Source organism: Anguilla rostrata, chromosome 16 (genome assembly GCF_018555375.3).
Source record: "Anguilla rostrata isolate EN2019 chromosome 16, ASM1855537v3, whole genome shotgun sequence".
Taxonomy (NCBI): Eukaryota; Metazoa; Chordata; class Actinopteri; order Anguilliformes; family Anguillidae; genus Anguilla; species Anguilla rostrata.
The window spans coordinates 31,919,123-31,933,879 of NC_057948.1; the positions used below are offsets into that span (position 1 = coordinate 31,919,123).

Genomic DNA, 14,757 nt, shown 5'->3' on the forward strand with positions numbered 1-14,757 from the left:
CCTTGTGACTCGCGGACATATATTTACACCCAGTGTAAACACGCTTACAAAGTAATTGCATGCGTGGCATATGCTGTTATTTTCTTGTTATGTTATGACACTGTTTTTCCGGTACCGGTACTAGTATACGTCCAGAAACGTGAAGAAAGTAGCGCTTGTTGATTGGTTTTCCGGTTGTGGCCTGTGCAACAGCGAATAACACTGTGGCAAAACTTCAAAAGAAAGTTTAACATGTGCTTCTTCAATTTATAAGTGATGTATACACAATTCTTGTTACGCAGTTTTAATAGTATGATAGTATTTTTTAATAGTATGATTCGGAGTTCATGTTGGCCTTATCACAGTAACAAATAACTATGCAGGCTGTTTAATGTATTATGGATTAAATGCTTCAGGGTTTTTTTTTTTTTTTTTTTGCGATGAAAAGGCTTGGGGAGTGTCTGGTTTATGCGAGAATCTCCACTGCTCGGTTTGCAGTTTCTCGTTTCTTTCATGGTATTTTCAGTTGAAGAAATATATATATATAATGGGTACTGGAATCTGTGCATGCAGCTATCATACAGGATCAAATAAGAATGCATCATTTTGTATGTAATATTTCAACAAATGCTAAGCAGACTGAGTAATAATGTCTATCTAAAGAGCATGGCAATTACTCTGTACTCAATGCCCTTTTAATGAGTCATTTGCTGAAACAGGCTACAAGCTTTTCGGTGACTGTTTTTTTTTTGTTTTTTTTTGGATAGTAATTTTATTATTTTCTTTCCCTAACCTTCTTTAAGGTACAGTCTAATTTACTTCATTATATACAGTCTGCTGCAGTCATCACAATTACTAGGCGTAGTATAACCATGAACAGTGAATGCCACTTTCACCAAGGAGGCAGACTACCCCTGGTTATACTTCATTACCTATGATTTGCTCGGGTATTAACAGGAACCCAAACAAATTGCTTGGAAAGGCAAATACACCGGGTTTGGAGAAAAATAATGTGAATGTTTGAGCTTTTGATTGCAAATGGTAACCGAAGAGAGTGAGAATTGCTGTTGGAATAGGTTGGAGCTTTACATTACCAAGTGGAGTACAGAGCACTTGTTCTTACCCCCCACCCCCCATCCGCCCCCTCCTACCCACCCCCACCATCCCTCTCCTCAGGTAGTTCTTTCTTCGTGAGGATTTACAACCTTGACAGGAGCAGAGAACCAATGTTACCTTTTTTTTGTTACACTTGGATATTTCTGTGCTGGCAAACTTTGGTGCCTTTACAAAACAGTCAAAAAGTTGACAGAATGCTACAGTGTGGACTTCATTAATGAATGTATTGCCCTTGGACCACTACTACTAATGCTGTTCTCATTGTTGTTTGTCCTTACGTTTTTATTATTGCAGGAAGCAATGCAATTTCTACAAACAATGTTCCATCTGTTGCTTCATTACAATGTGAAATAATTATAATTTAAGGATACTTTTCATTGATGATTTTATTGTGCTTTACATTTAAAAAGACCAGTTTTCTGCTAGCCAGGAATACAGAGAAACCACAGGCCTGTTTGCATCAGGGAGTGTCTGTCTTCATCTCTGGATTCTGAACAGAACTGCGGCAGTTTTTTTTTAATGCCAATGGAGATTATTTTACAAAGCTTACTTCATGCTGGCTGTACAAGATTTTGAATATGGTGATTAATGTAATATCAAATTGTGCTTTGTTCTGTCAAAATGTTTCCCTCCCTTAATTTAAGACCTTTTCTTTCAATGTATGTTGTTTTATTGAATTTGAATTAGTCATCAGTTCTGTTTTTTGGGAGTGATGGATTATTTAATGACTTTTAGTCCAGTCAAATTAGCAGTTTTCTGAAACTTTAATACCTATATTTTTTATGCTCATTGATTGTGGAATGAGAAATCTTAACTGCTTTGCTACTCTCGCCCCCCCCCTTGTCTTGACAAATGTGCTCATCTTCGGAGGTGTGTTCAGGAGGATGCCGGTTCTTAGACGTTGTGCCGTCGGACTGAGCCAATAATGCGGCTCGTTTGGATGGCTTCGGGCAGCCGCTGTCACATGATGTGGTGGCGAACGTCCTGCCTACGTTAACCACCACCACCTCTGGGCGACAGTAATGTCCGGATGTGTGTGATGCTGTAGCGCTCTTCAGTACTGGCAAGGGTCAGAATTCCATTCCAGAATCTGAGGTGTTGGTTCACCAAGGGCTAATCCTTGGAACCCACCATCCAGGAGCCAACGTTGACATGTTAATGTAATGCAGAACTAATAAGCAGTAGACTGTGTAAGCTGCCTTATTTTGCATTTCGGGGGGGATTTGAGTATGAACACTGGATATTAACCACTAATAGCAGCCGGGTTACATTTCATAAGACGTGGCTTAGTCTTGATTTGACTTGACGTGTTTCGCAATTCTCTCTTAATAAGCGTTTCACTCTGCCCTTGACTCCACTTCTTGCCATGGCTATTGACCGCCCTTCCTTTTCCTCAGTCAGTTGAAGTGCAGTTTTGTTTGGTAATGTGTCAAGAGCCTTGCAGGGAGGGGCCTCTTAGTGGGGGAAAAAATATTTTTTCTCCGTGTCATTTAAATCCTTCTACTGCAGTCAGAGCAAAGCCTTAGCTGACCACTTTAAAACTTTTTTTTTTTTTTTTGCAAACTTCCAGCAAAGGTTAGGGCAGCACACAGCAACTGGATCAAATTCCTTAAGTACAGTCAGGGATACTTTAAACAGTCTCCAGTGTTCCCCTTAAAAGGTCATTGAGCAAATGTTAAACTCCAGCCAATGCACAAAAGAGTCAAGCAACAATAGAAACTAAACTTTTCACACACAGATGCTGTCAAGGATAGGGAACCGACACACAGCCTCAGGAATACATCCCTGAGAAATTCTATAATGATTTAATTCTAATTTAATTCTTAACTCTTTAGAATGGTATCAAGAAAGAAAGAAAGAAAGAAAGAAAAAGAAACAAAGAAAGAAAAAGGAAAGAAAACACCATTGAAGGAAGGAAGAAAGAAAGAAGGAAAGCAGGGAAGAAAGAGGAAAAAAAACGCCACTGATAATATTTAGTTTGAATATCCACTGGAGAGAGCTACATTAAGACCTGCTTCTGTATGCACACATTTTATTTCTTTTCATTTAGATTCTGTACACAGCACAGCGTTTGGTTTGCACAGACATATTTTATTTTGTAATGGCACAGCAAGCTGTCAGCGATTCGAGTTGTTTCTGTATTAAGACAGAACACTATCCAGGGGTTTGAAAAATGTCCTCATATCAAGCCCGTGGTATGTGACGAGCTGAAGTTTCTTTCTGAAATTTTGCTGCTACGGCCGTGGCTGTTTTTCCCCTCATATTGTTATGATCCATTTCCCTTCATTGGTCTCCAATAAGCTTTTGTATTCTTTGCAGAACCCCACTCTGAAATTGCTTTCCATTGCAACTTACTTAGCCCATTAATGTAAGCTATTACTGAGCTCGCATGTTTCTATGGCAACAAAACTGATAAAGTGCACCAGGAGACTGAAATGATAGATTGCATGTGCATGCTGTGTCATATCCAATTAACTCAAATTGACTGTGTACCACATTATGCCACTGCTCTGAGGAAGATCAATAAATATGGACAGAACCCAACAAGGTTCTCCTAGTGTTTTTCCTCCATCCAATGGGGGCGGGGGGGGGGAGAACAGAGACAGATCATGCTACCGTGATGTGTTCTCGCAGCTAAGAGGGGGGCAGGTGCTGCATAGACACCATTCAGACTTGGCCTATTCAGTCCAAAACTCTTCTAACGCTCAATTCATGCATAGCAAAACACCATCTGCTCCTGTTTCGCCTCAAGCAATCACAGCTGACCGAGAGAAAAAAAGAAAAAAAAAAAACGCACGACAACAGCTGTTGCGAAACAAAAGGCAAACAAAGGAAGCCAGGGAAAGGTTAGACACAAGTTCGGTGTGTTAAAAAAAAAAAAAATTATGTGAAGCTGGTGACTAAAACTGCTGGGTTTCAGATGTTCAGAGGTTTAAAAAAAAAACAAAACAAGAAATTAAGTGTACAATATTGGGCAAAGCCAAGGGACAGGGTTAAACACTCAACATTTAATCCATCTGTCAGTGACAAGACACAAAGCCCCAATAGGTCAGTTGATAATAAATGGCTGGAAATGCGGGCTACCTACAGTCATCTCCGCCCTTTCTACTTAGGGTGAGAAAATTAATGAGGCACCTGAAAATCAAATGGAAACAGTCCTGACTTTAGGTTAATGGGCAGAGGGCTGGCTTTGACCCTGTAAACCGACAAGTTTTCCAGAAAGGAACCCTGAGGGAGAAGCGGGGGGAGATCCCGGGTTTGTTTAAGGATTTTAGCGACTGTGCGCTCGCTTGTGGGACCGGCAATTAAACAGAGTGTGATGACGGTGGAAGCCTGTCACATGCATGTACACCGTAATGCCTTTCACAAAGGGAACATACATGTAAGCTGAGGTACATACAACTTAAAGTTAATACGGTTTATGGATGCATAGACCTTCATTATTAAATTAATGTAAAGCAGACACATATAGCATATGAACATATAGAAAATACAAAGCGCATAAACCATTCTAACAAAATGTGGTAAGGTAGCAAGACGATTAAAAATGTATCTATCTCATGTAAAAACAGTTTTAAGTGTGTATTTAACAAAAATGAAGCGACAATAAAGCCTTTTTACGTTGGCTTTGCTCAGGACAGCCAGAGATCTCCGGTATTGCTGCGTTGCCCGGCTCTCTCTCTCATTGTTGACCTGCAGTGTGATTTGCATCATCCCTTCTCTTCTTTTTTGGGGGCGGGGGTGAGGTGGGTAATGCCCCCCCACATGTACGGCGGCTGACCTGCAGGCGGGGCGATGGGGAGGTGTCACGGACTCCCCGACAGCTTGCATGCCTTCAGATCTCCGGCCTGGCAGATTGCGCTCTCAGCCGCCGCTGCTGATTCTCATGAACATTAGCACACCGTCCTGGCCCTGGGACACCGCCCACGAGGGTGGTCATTATTACAGCGCCGACTGTGGGGCGCGACAACTACTTCAGAGACACAAACACTGCCCACTGGGTGTTCCAAGGCCAGAGTCTTTATTCTTATTTAAACAAGATGGCTGGTGCCTTTGTCCAAATTTGTGCACTTTTCATATAAATACAGTGTATGTGTGTGTATATATATATATATATATATATATGTATATGAGAGAGAGAGAGAGGCTTTCCAAAGGATATTTTTCAATGAGCTGCCATGTTTGGCCTCTTCTGCAAACTGATTTTATTCTTCCCCATTCAAACACTGTTGACCTTCTCAAATTGTATTCTCTGGCAGTACTGCTAAGAGCTGCCAATTGTCTAATTTCGTCGGTAGTTTTTTTTTTTATTAAAAAAAAAAAAAACATTGTAAAGTGCAACTAATTTCCTTTTAATGCTTGCATCGTTAATAATGAGCTTGATAAGGTGTAATTGGATATGCTGCCTCCGGTTTCACAACCACCATGGTTGACTGCTCTGGCTGAAGCGCAAATTTCAGTCTCTGAGGTCATACATGGTGTTTTTCTTCTTTTGTTTAGGTTTATTTAGGCTTCCTGTAACTGTCTTTTCTGTAGTACCGATGGGCATTGGGGAGAGATGAGGGGAGAATGCCTTGATCCACTTTTTTTATTTTTGTTTAATTTGTGAATCCCAACACAATCCCCCCAAGTATAATATGCTTAACGCAGAGACCCAGAATTCATTATTCCTTTGCCGGGAGGGTCAGTCACTCTCGAGGAGAACAAGTGTGGGTTGTGTTTCTGTCAAAAGAGGTTTAGTGCTTGACCTGAGAATTCATTCAGTGCTCGGAGTGAGCCATTGTTTGTGCTCTCTCATTGTTTGTACATTAGAGGAGAGGGAGAGGGGCTGGGGAAGGGAGAGAAGGCTGGGGAGGTTGTGTTCGCCCCGTGGACAGTACAGCACCCTCCACACCTTCACATTAGAATAACCTCCTTACCCCTCGGTTGTTCACACACGCACACACACACACAGACACGCGTGCTTGCACATGCGCGTGCACACACAAAAAAATACACACATAGCCATTCAAATTGGTTTCTTCCCAGCATAAACCAGTAAAATAAACATAGCCTTCACATCCAAATGTAGCTCTTGCCCAGAATACCTCAGCCATTCCAGAAAACACAGCTCTGATCTTGCGTGTCTACATACCCATATTACGGTGACTTTGGATTTTTATAGTGGTCTGTATGTTATAGCAAGCACATAAACTTACATGTTATTTGAGGTTTACAGTATATGCTGTAGCAGGATTTGGCTGGGAAAGTTCCCTCCAGAACTGGCACAGTAGTCAAAAGAAAGGAAAAATAACATTAATCATCTTACAAAAATGAACAAGTTATGAAAATATTTTAAGGCATTAAGCAAATGACCAACTTATTGCTTCCTGAAAAAGACTTGAGCAAGAAAAACACTCTTGCGAGTTACTTCACTTAAGACCTGACCCTGGCTTGAAATATGCACTTTTTTAAATCTGGTTTTGTATATGCAGCCATTGCTCACATGAAGAGGTGGAACAAATAGGCCAACCGTATTGACCAGCATATGGAATTACAGCTTTAAATTGATTTTTTTTGGAGTGGACAGCAATGAGTTTTTTTAATGCAATGCTGATGAAATTGATTCAACATTGAAATGTCATTTTATGGCAATTTATACTTATTTCCAAATGAATCACATGATTAAAATTCAAGTTTAACTCAAGTTAAAATGAAATGGCATTCATGTTTAAATACACGTGTGAACATCACCACACGTTTGCAGAAATTTCTGCTGTTTTATTTTTATTTTTGTTTCCTTTTCCTCAATGCCCTTATGAAAATGGAGCTTGTAAGCTGCTGTATTTGCATGTGTGCCTGGGTCTATTGTTTCTTACATCTGGGAAATTAATATACAAAAATGAAACCCCTTTAAACGTATATACTGCGGACTATAATTATAATTAGTCTCCCATGCCTGTAGTGCTGAATAATGGGCTTTTTTTATATAAAGGGAAACGTCATACAATGGAAACTCCAGACAAAGTGAAGGTGTGTGTCTCTCAGGTGTGCGTAAGTCCTGTGTTGTGTAAGTGTGTGACACAGGCACTGTGTGTGTAAAAAGCACTTCAGTTCCTTAGAATTGGGACCTTGATGACCTCACAGCACAGTGATACTACATATGCATGATAAAACATTTGAGGCAAATGTAGTCCATTTTTATGTAGTTTTACTTATTTCCCCTTCCTTATGCAATGAACTGAGTTGGGACAGTCAATTTAGTAAGTGCTCTGACAATCGATGGTGTCCATGTTTAATTAGGCCCCCACAGTGAAGTGATTTCTAATACCCATCCTTACTTTTCGAGCTTTAGTTCTCCTTTCTGTGTCCATATCTTATATCAGAGTGATTGTAGTGTAGATTAGCGATGCAAAGTATGATGGAGATTGGTGGAGTCTTTGCTTTCAGTGTAACTTGAAGCAGCAGCTTAATCAGAATGTGATTCAAATCTGTCTTTTGCTTCCGTGCGATTCAGGGAAGAGGTCAGTCTGTTTATCATGTTGGCCCTAATTTGCTGTTTTTGTGTTCATAATCTAATCCGGCATCATCAATCAGTGTTGCCCTGACAGGCACCGTTTCCCCCACTTCCTGTTCACGCAGTTCCAAAGCCCTCCCATGTATAGGACAACACATCTTTTCTTACCTCTTTACATTCAGACTTGTGGGCTTCCTTCCAGTAAAAATGGGTATGCATTGATATCGTTTACAAATTGTGTCTTTAGTGCTGTTTTTAATTTAGAGATTTTTGAGTTTTGGAACTAGAATCTCATTGAGAGTGACTGTGGAATGTGCACAGGCCTCTACACTACACTGCTTGTAACATTAACTGCAACGGCATTAACTCAGTCACGTCCAGCAGCGATTTTCTTTTTACATTTCTCCTTTAAACATTAAATTATTGTATCACCAACAATTATGCAGGTGGGGGGGAAAAAATCCTCTTTATATACACAGGAGATGCATATGGTTTTACATTTGAGTGATTATTTTTTTATTGCCACATTGGACTCAGATATTTGTTATATTCAGGTAGAATGAGGCTCCATGAAGCTCATAATGGGAGGTACTATAATGTGCTGTTAATAATTACTGAATCAATAAAGCCATCAAAAGATTTCGCTACCATGGGAAAACATTAAATGGGGAGGAGGTGTAATTGGTTTGACTGTGTGAGTCACTGATTACACACGGTAGCTCTCTACAAATTCGGAGGTGCAGAAAACCTCACTTTCTAATCACTAGGTATATTGTTCAGAATATGTACTTGCTTGGTATTAATGTGTATATTTAACCACATGTATTAATAAGCAGGCGTTTGCTGAAGGATTTGTTAATTGTCACTGAATTATTTACTTACCTCATGTGAAATGATCGCAATGCACCGTTTAAAAGAAAAATGTTTTGGCACCATTATGCTTTGCTAAAGCATGCTTTATGGTAAAAGATACATACTCATTATTTATTTAAGGATGGTATTTTTAAGGAAGTGTGGAGTAAAGTCTTTATCAGAACTGGGGGATCTTTCCAGTGCTAACACCATTTCATGTTAATGTCCAACTGAGAATCAAGCAAATAATTCCCTGCCCATTCTGCGGTGTTGAAATGCAAGAGAAAATTCAACTGAAGCGGGATGAGATGAGAATTTGTGTTGACCTTTATTTAGCTAAGAGCTTAGGGTACTTTGCGGAATTACACATTAAATACAGTTTCTTTATGAAAAGGTCAAGTTGCTGAAATATCAGGCTCTGTATTTTTTTTAATTTTTATTACCAGTAGTAGTAGACCCCTTGCTGATGTTGCATCAGGGAAATGCAGAAAATAAAGAAAGACTATATCGAGAATTTTTTTGTCTGAAACAGTCAGTGTCTTACGGTGTTGCTGGTGTTACCCAGCAGCCATTGCAGTTCTCTTGCAGCGTGCGCATTTTGTCTTCATACGGCTATGATGCTGCTTTGTTTTCAGCTCAGCAGGTGCTTTCTACAGAATATGAGGGTACAGTGATGACACCAGTTTTTTTCCCCCCAACATTCAATACATCATTTCTACTGTTCTTATAAGTATATACATCTGAAAAGACACCTGATAACGGTGTTTTCAGCAGCACGAAAAGCAAATTACTGTAGTTATTTTGTGTAGTTCAGAATTTCAGAGGCAAGGCCTGATCTGAGTGAGCCTTGCTGCTGAGGTGCAGCGCAGAAGAGCGGTGTAGGTTTATTTCCTGTTTTCTGCCTTTGTCAGAGTGGCATTAAATCATATTTATTTCCTCTGTGGGTCAATGAATGTGTTATGGGGAGATGGGAGGGGGAGGGGGAGGGGGAGGGGGAGGGGTCACTGGATTGTAGTGTGAGCTTTAAGTTGAAATGATGCAGACACCATAACAAATGCAAAATGTGTTCATTGAGTCAGGGACAAACTGACCTGGGGACAGATATACTTTCTAGTGCATTTCCTGTTTACTTTATGTGCTGGTATTATTTTAATGCAGGAAAAAGCCTAGATATAAACACACTGGTTTGATGACTGAATTATTTAAGCCTAATTTCACTGATGCACACAGAATGTGAGTCATAAAATGTATTTTATTAGTGGTTGCGACATGGACGTAACTGACCTTAAGTAAAGTGACCTTAAATTAAATAGCTGTTTATCTGCATTCAGTAACATGTAGTTCTCTGAAAAGGTATGCTGTTGGGTATAACTTTAGTAGTGGAGGTGTATTAAAAACAATGTGCTTATAAATGACAATGTTTACGAGGATTAAACCACAGCGATTTGTTTTTCATTTTAAAAGGTTATCCTCTCTGAATATACGGTGTTGGCCTTTACTATATGTCTCTGGCTGAACCCATTTTGGGATACATTTTCATGTGCACTGCAAAAAATGGCTTCGCTGGTCCCCAGACAGCTGTTGCTCATAAGACCACAAAGTCATGTAGTGACTGGATTTGCATTATCTTTGCATTACCAGTGTGTGACTGACCCGCTGGTGCATGGATTTAAATAGCACCTCTCACAGTATTCCCTCAGCATCTCCTTACACGGAAAGTCAGAGACTCGCAGATGTGTATATATATTAAAAGATTTGTGTGTGTGTGTGCGCACGGTGTGTGCACGTGGTGTGTGTGCGCACGTGTGTGTGCATGTGTGTGTGTGTGCGCGGGCAAGTGCATGTGTGTGCGTGTGTCTGTGTGTGTGCATGTGTGTGCGTGTGTGTTCATGCATGTGTGTGTGTGTGCGCGCACACCCTATGTTTAAGGGTATGAGCACACACCTCCCACCATTTCTTTTGCATTGCACTTGAAACTCTTCTTTTGCACAGCTCTGACATTATTTGTGCAACCTGTGCTGGTAGAGATGAGGCTCGCTGTCCGTTTTTATTTTCTGTTACCCAATTATACTGCTCCGTCTGACAGACAGTGCCGTCAGAATGAGGTGATTGGACGCGGGGTGAATTGCCTGTTCTTTGATAATGGTTTAGAACACCATTTGTCATGTGTACACCCCAGTGAATGGTCATAAAACCATGTTATATTGCTCCCTGTCAAAGTTGATGTCCTAGGTATTTCATCGTATACAGTGGTTGGGGAAAGAAGCTGTCACTGCATCAGTTGTGTTGTGGCGATTATGTATTACCTCTTATGGTGAGCTACAAATATAAACAGTCTTCCTTTACAGAATTTGCAGAGTCCTTTAGACTCTGGAAAACCTTCTGAAGGTTATTAAAGTGGTGAAGAAGTTCTGTTCTCTAAAGTGTGTGTTTTTCTGTGCACTATGTACAATGTAGTATGCAGTATGTAGCATGTGGTAAGAAATCATGTTTTGGAATAAAAAATTGAATGCACATGGGATGTTTAATGACATTTGGTATGTAATGGTAATGTAAACTCAGTGTTGTAAATCTCCAACAACGAAAGAAAAACATTTATGTTGCTGTCATAAGTGATAAAGTAGTGTAGCGATTCAAAATCCTTTACAAAGTTTTCCTGGGTGATAAATCATTTATCTGGCCTTGGACTCCAAAACACCCTTGTAGACGTTAGCAGTAAATATACAGTTAATGAATCTTTGGAGAAATTCCTGTTTAAGATGTTAGTCGCAGGATTTACAGCCAGCCAAGAGAACTGGGGTCTATTGCTAATGCTGTACCATGCCAGACGTCCAGTCCAATGTTCTCCAGATACAAGATATTATATTTCTCAGTGGCGCAATCAATACATCATGCTGCATCTCAAATGTAGTCTCGGACTGCATGGCAGCAATCACTTTAAAAGAAAAGGTCACAAATACTTTAAAATTCATTGCAGCAATAAAGAAACGAGCAGATCTTTATATGTTATGTGCAGCCTCCCTCCCTCCCTCTCTTTTAGATTTGGTGATTCACTGCTGTGATTCCGAACAAGATTTTCATTCTGTGATTTTAATTTTCTGTTTTCGGTGTAATAAAAACTGACACGAGTGTGCCTCAGGCAGAGACATCTAATGAGAAAATGAAATTAGTTTTTCAGTTGGCTGATCAGAAACATTGTATATTTAACAAGCATTTATTTGAGGTGTGTGTGTGTGTGTGTGTAGGGGGTGGGGGGATGTATTTCCAACTGTTACAGACAAAAAACAAAACTGGTATTACGCAGTACTTCACTACAAAGCTCTTTTCACAATTAATGCACTGTATACCATATTCTAGTGCGGAGCTGTGGCCCAATTAACCATACACTGACACGCAATTCATTTCAGTTACACTTTACCTGACCTTCCGCGAGCTTTTGGTGATTCTGTTTGAAATGAATGGTTGTCATGGTTTGTGGCCACGGTTGGTACAGTATGTTCCATAAGACCTCTGGCTCCTGATCCCAGTGGCATTTAAAGAGTATACATTTCCGCTACGCTCGCGTGTCCTGTGGGTCCGAAGGAGCCTGTGGCTGCCTGGGAAGCTAAAATTAAATCTGCTTCGGGATTTGTTGGTCGTATTTCTATAGTGGACAGGAGTTGATTCATATTTTTTTTGGGGGGGCATTGGCAAAGAGACACTGCATACCATCATTTTGTCTTTTGTTATCGATTGGTATTTCTTACAGGGATTAGAATCCAGGTTTACACCTTTTTATTAGTCACTTGATTACTTCCCTCTGTTCATAGTGGGATTATTTCATCCTATGTACAGTGTCGATGTTTAATATAATTTCTTTATTAAGCTTTGGTAAATTTCAGTCTTTGAATGTGCTGCTTTTTTTCCTCTCTCTTTTGTTACTGGAAGCTACAGTATTACAGACATTTTCAGTAGCGGTAGCTTTTTGTTCCAAAGGCGCTCAGGGGACTGATCTTCTTTGGATAAATGGGAGCACAAAAGTAAAAAAAAAGGGGGGGGGGTGGCTGGGTGGGGGGGGGTGAGGGAAGAAAGAAATCATTGCATATTTCTCACGCTGCCATTTTTGGATCTAATTTGTCATCAGCCAGAACAAAAGGATGGAGAACTTGTTTATTACTGTTCTTTTCACGCCTTTTTCTCTTCTGTTCTCCTGGGGGACAACCTGCTGTGATAACATTTGTTTAATAAAAAAAAAATGTAAAAAAAAACTCTCTCTCTGTCTGTGTTGGCACGCAGAGACATTTAATTAATACAATTGCGTTTACAGACAAATCGCTGAACGTGTAACAAGACGGGCAGAAGAATGAACCCCCCCCCCCCCGATTCCGGTTTTTAAAATGTCAGCGAGTGCATGCTCCCCCCTGGATGACAGCTCGGGGCACATACCGCACAATGTGTGAGGTGAGCGGGTACAGTACTTATGGAAACAAGCAATTAATCAGAATTGGGGGGGGGGGCGTGTTCTGTGGAACAGAGTGGCAGCATCCGGGAGCATGTGAAGTGCATTGTGGGTGATTTTCAGAAGAATGCGAGCGGTTAAGCAAGCTAAACTTATGGTCACATGTCAATTTTCTGTTGGGCTGAAGTACTGCTTAATCTTAGGTGCATCTTACCTGTACCAAGCTCTGTGGCTATTGACAGTGTCCTCAGAAGTAATATGGTAAATACTAGGTCAGGAGTTGAGTATCTGTTTTCAGAATGGCACTGATCTGTGCTTTTTTATTTTGTCATGGGCAGTGCTGCTCAGGCCTTCACCACACAAGCCAAAGGCAACTATGCATCCAGTGCACTGTTGGCAAGACAGAACTTCGGTTGTTTCATTACAAAACCACGCTCATAGGACTGGCATGATTTTTGAAACATCTGCCTTTTATTTGTTTTGGTTTTGTCTCAGTTTAAATACTCAATTGCATGTGTCAGTTTGGGAGACAGCCTGTTAGCATGAACTTCCTCAGAAATGGATGTAGCCACTGCTTCCTTTTTTCACTTTGCAGTCCACCTGCGAAGTCATTGTGGCTGAGGACTACAGTACACGTACAGGGATGGGCACTATTCTTTTCCGTACTGGTCCTTTGGACCACTGGGATGTTCAGTATGGTGGCCGATTTCAAATTGGCGAGAATAAATGAAAAATAAATAAAAAACTTAGGCAGTGTATTATTACAATATGATGTATTTTTCATCTCACCACGTTCAGATATTACACAAAAAAGTATGATCAGACCACCACATTCATATGTGTTGAATTTGGCTCCCAAATTGGGGGCTGAACAGGCCCAATTATCTGCAAGCGCAGCCGCGTTCGTTCGCATTCAAACCCCACGCGTTTTGGAGAGTGTAGACGTCTGCGGTTCTACTCCCGAAACGCTCGGCCTTGTCCGACGTTTCTTTTTCACACCTCAGACCGCAGCTGAGATGTAGCACGGAGTGAAATCAGAGGAGGACCTTTCATATTCAGCTTTAGCATGCAGTCCACAGGCGCCCGATTGACCTGCTGAAGAATAATGAAATATGGACCCCTAACTAAACTGAACCCTGCCAAAACCCCAGGCAACACAAACACCTATTCTGCATCGCCCTGTGGAGCTATGGAGCTACCTATGGAGCTACCTGGAGCTACAGTTGGCACTGGCCCAGTCAGGATTTGATCAGAGGCTGTAGGGCACGTCCTTATGCCATAGCTTGGTGTCTTAACCAAATGAGCCACCCAGCAGCCCGTTGTTCAGATATTTTAAGCGTAGCTTGTTGAATAAATGCGAACCATCTTTATTTCACGAGGCGCCTTTGGCTCTTTCCCCCGGTGAACTGCCACCTCTTTATTAAAGGACCAGCTCTTTTCACTTTTCAGGGTGAAGAATGGCAAGGTAGAAATATTAATCGTATCTCTTTGACCCGACCTAGCCGCTGGTGCGCTGGTACATTTTTTGGACGGCTGGCGGGAATACATCCATTGTGCAGCTTCCATGAATTTAGATTCCTTCCCAGAACTGTAACCTATGAAAAAGCCGCTGTCCTTTTCTGCAAGCCAGGGAAAAGCCAACAGGCTACGACTGCAGGCTACATCTCCTGCATGGCTTCATCATATTCCGAATAAAAACTCACTTCCATCATAATCTCCGGTTTCTACATCGCTGGACTCGGTATCATTCTGACCCCTCCCCTTGTGGAACTGTAGTAGTGCTGCCTTTGCAACTGCAGCTTGGCAGTAGTGTTCCTTCCGTATGTTGTCATGGTTACGTATGGAAATAATTCCAGGTTTGAAAGTGAGTTAAGAT

At 41.0% G+C, this 14,757-nt stretch overlaps 1 protein-coding gene across 1 annotated transcript in view; it reads left to right on the forward strand.

Moving 5' to 3' along the window:
- The window catches only part of LOC135241640 (sal-like protein 1), a 241,725-nt gene that overhangs the window by 650 nt on the left and 226,318 nt on the right, over nt 1-14,757 (forward strand). The window lies entirely within an intron of this gene.